Here is a 10070-nt window from a genome sequence, read left to right as displayed (position 1 = left end):
AAAACTGTGACCCCTTGTTCTGGACTTCCCCAACATCGGGAACAATCTTCCTGCATCTTGCCTGTCCAACCCCTTAAGAATTTTGTAAGTTTCTATAAGATCCCCCCTCAATCTTCTAAATTCTAGCAAGTACAAGCCGAGTCTATCCAGTCTTTCTTCATATGAAAGTCCTGACATCCCAGGAATCAGTCTGGTGAACCTTCTCTGTACTCCCTCTATGGCCAGAATGTCTTTCCTCAGATTAGGAGACCAAAATTGTACATAATACTCCAGGTGTGGTCTCACCAAGGCCCTGTACAACTGCAGTAGAACCTCCCTGCTCCTATACTCTAATCCTTTTGCTATGAATGCTAACATACCATTCGCTTTCTTCACTGCCTGCTGCACCTGCATGCCTACTTTCAATGACTGGTGTACCATGACACCCAGGTCTTGTTGCATCTCCCCCATTCCTAATCAGCCAACATTCAGATAATATTATGCATTCATTATGAATTATGGATTCAACAGTCAACATGTCAAAGATTCAGAATAATTAAGTTCACCAATTAGCCACAGAATGGTCACTGAAAACTGCAGAATTAGACTCGCCATACAAATCCACTCATAACAAAGTTTATTCTGTTAAGTCTAGGTGGTCTGAAATGTCAACATGGACATGGTGAGCTGACGGGCCCGTTTTCCTCTTGCACAACTATGACAGAGCCACCATTGTTCAGGATTTCAACCCAAATTTGAAACTTCTCTAACTTCTACAGGTGCACAGTAGAGAGCATGCTAACCAGTTGCACCGTGGCTTGGTTCGGCAACGAGCACCCTGGACTTACAAAAAGTAGTAAACACTGCCCAGTCCATCATCGGCTCTGACCTTTCTTCCATCGAGGGGATTTATCGAAGTCGCTGCCTCAAAAAGGCTGGCAGTATCATCAAAGACCCACCATCCTGGCCACACACTCATCTCCTTGCTACCTTCAGGTAGAAGGTACAGGAGCCTGACGACTGCAACGACCAGGTTCAGGAATAGCTACTTCCCCACAGCCATCAGGCTATTAAACCTGGCTCGGACAAAACTCTGAACGTTAATAACCCATTATCTGTTATTTGCACTTTTATCAGTTTATTTATTCATGTGTTTTGTAGTCAATGCCTACTATGTTCTGTGTGCTGAAGCAAAGCAAGAATTTCATTGTCCCATCTGGGACACATGACAATAAACTCACTTGAACTTGAGTACCAATTCTGAACAATGCTCAACAATTCTTGTCATGTATATCAGTGTAAAAGCATACTGCGCATTACCCAATATATATTTTTTGTAACTGGCATTAAGTTAGAACAGCATTTCTCAACCGGGGTTCCCCGGAACGCTAGGGTTTCTTCCGTGAGATGTCACTAGGGGTTACGAGAGAAAGTGATAAATAGGCTAACCATACGTAAATGCATTTGAATCATTTTTGTGTTTAATTTCTTATTTGTAATTTTATTATACACGTACAGCATATTCTTGGAAAATTCTTGGGTATTATAAGTGTCTTCAACCTATTACATAATTTTAAAGTATAATAATCATATGAACATATTTAGCGACATCTATACGGTGCCAATGTGAAACAGCCTTTAATGGTCAGTGGCACTGCTAGGCCCTGGAAAAAATGGATCGACTTCAAGTGACAAAATTCTTGGATTAAAGACTGAATCTTTGGAAAAATCATGTTGCAAAAGGAAATCTTGAAATGTTTCAACTACTAATGGGGCTTAAGAGTGAAGAAGAATATCAGTAAATTTCAAGTCTTTTTGAAGCCCACCTGGAAGAACTGTGGATCAAAATCGAACATTATTTTCCCTCCCTTTCAACACGTGTATGACTTAGTGAGGGATCCATCCATACTCTGAATCTTCTGCTCATCCTGAGAACTTGACTTTAAGAGAAGAGGAAGAACTTTGTGAGCTGTAGTCTGATCGTACACTCAAGATGAAATTTACTGACCTATCCCTGGACAAGTTCTGGATTTCTGTGAAAGAGTAACCTGCCATTCATAGGAAAACAATACATATTGCTGGGGTTTTCAACCTCTTACATGCGTGAGCAAGCTTTTCCTTATTTAACAAGTATCAAGAGCAAAGACAGAAATCGTCTCCTTTCAGTTGAAGATTAAATCAGTGTTTATCTAAAGTTCGACCCAAAATAAATTATATGTGTCCCAAAAGACATGGACAAGTTGCTCATTAAAGAAGCAAATTTCATTAGTAAATTGGCTTAAAAAATAACATTGGCTTGACCCATATATTGTTCATATGACATATTGCCTCGATTTATCTTATGCCCTTTCAACATTGTCAATAAACTATTAAGTTATTGTGGTAGTTATTGTGGCTGTTTTGTCTGTTTATAGGGTGATTTCACGAAAGGTCACTGGAGCGTAGACCCGCACCCACGTGACCGAAAATCTCAAGTGGAGGACATGCTAGACATCCGGTACATGTTAGTGGATGGGAAAACACGCACTTTCCCACCCGTTAAAAACATAGAAAACGGCCAGGGTTTGATCCGCAATTTATTGTGCCAGTCGGGGTGACCGTGAGGCACAGCTACCTAGATTTACAGTTAAAAAAAAGATAGAAACTACGGTAAATTAAAGAGGGAGCTGAAGGTGCCAATCCAGCGGAAGTGAACAGCGGACATTTGCCGTGGAGATTTAAAGGTCCAAAATATCGGGAATTATGCTCCTTTGCTCGCTGAATTTCATCAAAAGTAAGGCATTATTGACTTACTTTTGATGAAATTCAGCGAGCAAACGCGAAAATTATTTCAAGGGTTCCACAAGGGTAAAAATGTTGAGAAACGTTGAGTTAGAGCTGTCTTCATTAATCTTGGCAGGTGCTGTAGATTGAATAGCAGAGTTCTTTTTTACTTAGGATGACTTTTTCACATCAGTTGAATTTCTCAAGCATACATCTCCATAGATGCTGCTGCACCCGCTGAGTTTCTCCAGCTTTTTTGTGTACCTTCTCAAGCATATAGATGTGTTTGAACACTAAAACAAATGATAAATATGTTAGAATTAACACAGCAAACGTGTAGAAATTCAAAGTGATTCATGATCTGTTCATGGTAACTGCAACCTCATTCACAGTAGTTGCAGCATTAAATATATAAAGCCCACCTGCCAAACAAGTCAATGCATCTCAGCAACTGGTTCACAACATCAAGATTGCATCAATAATAGTGACTCCTGGATTGTCAATATCAGTGCAGTTGGTATCAGTTATGTTCTGTGCAAACAAACTTAATGTTATGCTATGAACATTAAAGCAGCACAAATCATTGCTTTGGCAAAACATTGAAGCCAAAGCCAAATGTCTTAGCATAAACACATGCAGTTTATTCATTCAGCTGTTTTTCAAAAAGTTTAGTTTAGAGAAACAGGGTGGAAATAAGCCCTTCGGCCCACTGGGTCCGTGCCGACCAGTGGTCCCCGTACATTAACACTATCCTACACCCACTAGGGACAATTTTTACATTTACTAAGCCAATTTACAACCCTGTAGGCCTTTGGAGTGTGGGAGGAAACCAAAGGTCTCGGAGAAAACCTTCACAGGTCACGGGGAGAACGTACAAACAGCACCCGTAGTCGGGATCGAACCCGGGTCTCCAGCGTTGCATTCGCTGGAAGGCAGCAACTCTACCACTGCACCACCGTGACCACCTTTGTTTCTGTACAGGCTCTTTGTAAGTAGTGACATGCATAAAACTCTCAGACAGCAAGGTCAGGTGGTCATCATGATTTACACTGAACATCTCTAAAAATAGTTTGTTAGTAATAAAACCAAACTGAAATGCACTAGAATAATTTCAAGACCCAGGAACCTGACCAATGCTGCCATTGCACTTGACAGCTCTTAGCTGGCAATACATTTAAGCAGAAGTGCCCAGGAACAATAGAATCCGTATGCCACATATATATAGGCGAAAAACACTGCTACCTGTGTGGAAAATAGTTCATTCAATTCTGGACCAACACATCTGGTATACTGCATTGACGTGCCAGTCAAAATGCAATTCATGGGCATGTTACAGGTCTTTTAGTCAGGCAACTTGAGGATTGAAACCACTGTGGCCCGTGCCAAGTCCTGTTTATAATCTCCCAAGAATGATTATCATAGCCAGGAATAGCCTATGCCATGAGTGTACGTACTTGGTAATTTGTCCATCACAAATCCTTTACAATAGTTAATAAAGATCCTGCTGGTCATGAATGATCAGCTGTTAAACCATACAATCAGATCAGCCACATCTTAGTAAATGGCCACATGCACTCAAAACATCTCAGCCCCAATTCATTCTCAGGCCAGTCAAAACCTGTCAAAATAAACATTTTGGATCAAAGACCTTGACAATATTGGACAGAAAAGTTAGGTTGACAGCGCCACCTGCTGTACAACTTAAAACTCGGCTTCCCAGTTTTAACAAAGTCTTCAAACGATAATATTATCTTTCCACAGATGCTGCCCAATCAATTGAGTTTCCACTGTCTTATTTTTATTTCTGCAGAAATGTCAGTTAACATCACAGATGGACACCTTTCAGAAATGATAAAACAGAACTCACCAGTCACAATGAAAATGCATCACTGCTCCTCTCCAAGATGCCCCCTGGTCTGCTGACTAGTTGCTTCATATTTTTAAATTCCGAATTCCAGCACCGAATCTACAGCATTGTAATCAGTTGTTGCTGTAAACCTGAAACAAATTCAGAAAATGCATGCATAAGTAACAGCATTAAATCAACGAGGAGTCAAAGGACGAAGGCCAACATTTTAAAAGTGTGTACACTTATAGTTAACCTTGACAACAAAGACGGTACAATCACTTTCAGATACACAATTAAACAAGTTACCTTGTCTGAAGGGTGCCAACCCAAAACATCATCTATCCAGGTTCTCCAGAGATGCTGCCCGACCCAGAGCTACTCCAGCACTGTCTTTCGTAAACCAGCATAGGTGGTTCCTTGTTTCTACATGGCACCGTGGCTTTTACTTTGCGTTGAAAGAACCGCTCATTTCAATCAGGTTGCCTCATCCTACAGATCAGCAAAAATAAATTGTTTGCAAGATCCAATTTAAAAGCTTCCAGCAGAAAAACTAGCATTTGGTTACAGAATAAAAGATATGTACTGAGACAAATTGCCTAAATGGCTGATGAAGTTGCAATGACAACCTCAAAATACTGACTGCTGCACCAACATTATGAAGGATGCCAGTGATCATTTTGGATAAAGCAAGATTTGGATTTACCAGACAACCAACAATGTTCAATTTCGGAACCAGAGCCCCCAACCAGGGAACAAGGATAACAATGCTGGACTGAAGGGCTATTTTCAGACAAGTGAAAACAAGAAAGCACTGCCTCAAATATTTCTGACATCCGAATCAGAAAACTGGTGCAAGACAAGTCAACCAGTTGCAAGCATTCAGAATTTCCTACTGGCCCCTTTACCAAAAGTTAAACACTGCTGTATGTAAAACTTAACTAAACCAATGAATAGCCCAGCAGTTCCTCAAACATGGCACCATTATTCAAGGGCTGTGCACCGTTTGCTTGAGTACAAAGACAAACCTTTAGCCAAAGCCCTTCTGTACCAACGGCTGTGCAGTGCATACGTGCAGGAAATATAAAGTAGAACAACCAAAATGCTACTTTAGTGGTGAAACCAAGTGCTTACGCTTACAAGCTGACATACACTATTGACAATTTAAAAAAATCAAGACAAACAAATTACCTGAAACATACCTGGTTTGCTTGGAGCTACACCTTCCATTTCATTGAAGCAGTGACATGTTTGATCCAGAGCAAGCTGGGCAGACAAATCTTGACACATATCTGAAGATGGTGCTCCAGTGCAAGCAACCTCTCAAAACCATTCAGTGCAAATTTAACCGCTCTGCAAAAGTGACATGGAAGCGCAGATTAAAATGACAACTAAAATTCCACATAATGTACAAGACAAACTAAAAATGTATTCTAAAAAGCTTATGAGGATAGCCAACAATAAGACTAATGTGCATCCACATCCTGGCCAATCCTCTCTTGCTGGGCAGAAGATACAAAACTTTGAAAGCACACAACAGATTCAGGAACAGCTTCCCTGCTGTTGCCAAACTGAACATTCTCACACGCCAATGGTGAAGTCCCAATTTAACATTGCAGCCCTTGAACTATAACTGCATTTTCTTGGTATTGTACACGTGACAATAATGACATCAACATCAAACCAAGTTTCAGATGTGAAGCCCAAATAACACATTTCATAACTGAAGCAACTTATGAAATATAACTAGTATATTGCACATATCAAAAGTATCGCTTTCATTTGTGCCATGTTAAAAACTCAGGATATTTGTTTTTGCAACAAAAACAATCATTACTTGGTAGTGTATATTTAAGAGGGAGTTAGATGTGGCCCTTGTGGCTAAAGGGATCAAGGGGGTATGGAGCGAAGGCAGGTACAGGATACCGAGTTGGATGATCAGCCATGATCATATTGATCGGGCTCGAAGGGCCGAATGGCCTACTCCTGCACCTATTTTCTATGTAGCCACAATGATAAACTGACAGGTCAAACATTAAACGAAACAGTAATCATGTATGCAACCATACTAGGACCACCCATACAGGTGAATGCAGTGGTCCACTCTAGGATGCACAGTGCTGCCCTGGCGTATTGTTAACCATCACCAAAACGGCAACAATTAACTGCCAGGTTATCAGCCATTAATTTCCCAGTGATGTAACGCCAGCACAGGCACAGCAAAGCACAGGGCAGCTGACTTACCAATGGGAGGTTTAAAAGCAGCACCTACCAAAGATCCCATAGCAAGCAAGGTAGATCACTCGATGAAAAAGACGTAGTACGGTCATGGGCAGATTCATGGGTAATATTCAGCCCCATTTCCGTAACCGGCTTCCGCCTCCGCACCAAAGATCCCATAGTGGAGCAGATACTAGTGCGGAGACGGAAGCCGGTTACGGAAACATCTTCGTAAAAATAAGTGATTTGGTAAAAAATCTTCTCATTTTCAGAATTAAAATTTATTAACACAAACTGTTCCCCCGCAACGTTGATTACACTGCGAGTCGGGTCGGGTTACTGAAATGGATGGGAAAAAAGGCCCACGTTCGCTCTGTTGCGTACTACATGTAAGCCCATTGCATTTAGAAGGAGTGGTCGATCGTGCTCCGCCATAGGATCTTTGGCACCTACTAGATCAGGAATCTTTTCTGGGAGATGGGCAAGTTGCACACGCAAGGAGAAAGTTACTTATGGGCACTTTCTCACCTTCAACCTCTAGATCACACAACACCCTAATCCCGTCTCAACATTGGTTCCTCATTTATCTAGCAGTATACACACCCAAGTTATGTTCACCCCACTGGTACTCGAGCCTTCAGTTGCCTAGGACTTCCCTTCCAGGCCTCCATCCTTGAGTTTCCAACTAAAAGCATAGATCACTGCTCCTCACTCCCTCTGCAGACCAGCGTCAAGCTACTTTGAATAGCAGCTGAAGAAAATTTATCTGGAAATGTTTGCTAATTTAAACCATTTAGCATCTCCTAACTAATAACTAAAAACACAAAAGTGCTGGAGTAACTCAGTGGGTCAGGCAGCACCACTGGAGTCTGAAGGGCTCCTCCTTCAGACTCCATTGACAGTTCCCGGTTTCTAACTAATAACCAAAAATGAGTAACTACACAAACAGGTCGACTTGAAAAAACAACAAATTTCATTTAAAGGAGCCAAGATACAAACTTGGGCTTGCTGAGAGGTATCAACAGAAGGCATGGAGTGGCCTTATCGAAGTGTACAACATCATGGATAAAATAAACACTCAGAATTTTGCCAATGTGGAAGATTATAAAACTAGAGCACATGGGCTCAAGGGAAGGAGAGAGCTAAGAGACAAATTTCTCACTCAGGGGGTAGTCCACACCTGCAACAAGTTGCCTGAGAAATCTATAGAAACAGATATAGAAACATTTGGACAAATGCATGGATAGAAAGTTCAGAGGGATATGGATGAAATTCCAGGAATAAAACTTATTCAGCATGGATAGGTGGGCTGAAGGGGCTGTTTCCATGCTGTATGGCTCAGATTATCTGGTTAGAAATACACAGCTCAGAGTCTGAAGAAGGGTCTTGACCCAAAACATCACCCATTCTTTCTCTCCAAAGATGCTGCCTGCCCCACTGAGTTGGTCCAACACTTTGTCTACCTTCTATGACTTCAGACTTCTCTATGCTGGGGAAAGGTCTCAACCAAAACCGTCAACTATCCATGCCATGAGTGAGTTTATCATGTGATGGGAGCAGAATTAGGCCATATGGCCTATTAAATCCACTCCACCATTCAATTATGGCTGATCTATATCCCCCTCCTAACCCCATTAGATATAGAACATGGAAACAAGCCCTTCGGCCCACCGAATCCATGCCGACCATTAATAATCTGTTCATACCCAATTTATACATCCACTGCCTACAACAAAGGATAATTCTACGGAGCTCCATCACAACTTTGTATTTTTTTGTTCTGTGACTATCGCAACCGGCTGAGTTGCAAATGCAATTTAAAACAACCGCAGAACCGAGGGAGGGCTAGTATTCAGCTGCGGGCCTGATGCCCACACATGGTGCACACTGCGGCTTGGTGCCGGCACCACCCCTCGCCCCACACACACACACACACGTCCAGGCCGCTGCAGGAACACAATCCCCGCCCTGTCCACCGCTGGGCCCGGCACCGCCAGTAAACATCGCCTAATTTCAAACTAAAAGCTGCAAACCCATCCAATACAGGGTCCCCTGGGTTCACCAGCACCCCCTCTACCTCCCGGCACGGGCGGCGGTACCGGGCAGGCCGCCCTCTCCCAGGATGGCGGCGGATTACACTCCCTCCCCCTTCTTCCTCACCTGGGCATCGACAAGAAGCAAGAGGGACGCGCGGCTCGCCCAACCGCCCTTATATACAGAGCTCCTAGAGACGGGCGCATGCGTGTTGTGGCTGTGACAACTTGCACCAGGCGTCGCCATCTTTACTCAAGGCAGTAGTTGGCTGCCAGCACAGATGCAAAATGCTGGAGTGCCAGCATGTGGACACCAAAGACACACAGGCATAAGATCTTTGGTGGACACAGGCAAAAAAAGAACTGCAGATGCTGGTATATACCGAAGATAGTCACAATGTGCTGGAGTAACAAAAATAACAAAAGAGCACAAGCAACTGCAGTGTGAAGCAGGATCCCCACAGCAAACATCACTTATCCTTCAGAGATGCTGCCTGACTCGCTCAGTTACTGCAGCATTTTGTGTATTTTTTCAAAGAACAGTAGATGCTGTTGCATGGATTGTCTTTGCATGGACTACAGTTTTTTTTTTACATTGAACAGTCCTTGTTTCAGGCTTACACTTGCACCCTGCTTTAGCTCTTTCTCTGCTACATCAATGACCGCATCGGGGCTGCCTCCTGCACCCATGCAGAACTCATTGATTTCATCAACTTCCCCACTAATTTCCACCCTGTCCCTGTCCCTATACCTGTCTGAAGAAAGGTCTCGACCCGAAAAGACACCCATTCCTGCTCTTCAGAAATGCTCCCTCCTCACCCCCTTGTCTTCTCCCCTTCCCTCTCGGTCCACCCCCTCCCCGGGCACTTTCCCTCTCTCTCCCCCAGCAGATGCAACCTCTCCCTTACTCCCTCCCTCAACTCCTTTCCCCAAGCTCTCTCGTTCCCAGGTGCGACTCTCTCCCTCGCATCTCTCTCCCCCTCATCTCTGCGTCCTCTCTAGATCTCCCTCTATATCTCTCTCCCCAAGCCTCCCTGGGCGTCTCGTCCTTCGTCTCTCCGCCCGGTCTCTCTCTCTCGCTCTCTCCCTCTCTCTCAGCACTCCTTCCCTCTCTCTCCCCTTCTCTCTCCCTCCCCTCTCTCTCTCCACTCCTCCCTCCCTGCCCCCCCCTCTCCCTCTCTCTGGAGGACCCTCTCTCTCTCTCCCCTCTTTATCTATTCCCCTCTCCC

At 43.4% G+C, this 10070-nt stretch overlaps 1 long non-coding RNA gene and 1 other non-coding gene across 3 annotated transcripts; both read right to left on the bottom strand.

The window, feature by feature from the left end:
* Window positions 1-1437: 1437 nt before the first annotated feature.
* Window positions 1438-9058, bottom strand: LOC129701455 (uncharacterized). 2 transcript variants are annotated; one of them, XR_008724202.1, is made up of 6 exons: window positions 8969-9058; window positions 5780-5941; window positions 4898-5080; window positions 4610-4740; window positions 3165-3273; window positions 1438-3035 (listed from the first exon to the last, which is right to left on the bottom strand). It is a non-coding gene; the product is annotated as an uncharacterized LOC129701455 (long non-coding RNA). The 2 variants fall into 2 exon arrangements; XR_008724201.1 differs by having other exon boundaries at window positions 5791-5941; window positions 8969-9057.
* LOC129701918 (small nucleolar RNA SNORA74) lies at window positions 6641-6839 on the bottom strand. Its single transcript, XR_008724289.1, has one exon. It is a non-coding gene; the product is annotated as a small nucleolar RNA SNORA74 (small nucleolar RNA).
* Window positions 9059-10070: the final 1012 nt, after the last annotated feature.

Source organism: Leucoraja erinacea, chromosome 11 (genome assembly GCF_028641065.1).
Source record: "Leucoraja erinacea ecotype New England chromosome 11, Leri_hhj_1, whole genome shotgun sequence".
Taxonomy (NCBI): Eukaryota; Metazoa; Chordata; class Chondrichthyes; order Rajiformes; family Rajidae; genus Leucoraja; species Leucoraja erinaceus.
Note: the sequence above shows the minus strand (reverse complement) of the source record. Positions and strands in the feature narration are given on the sequence as shown.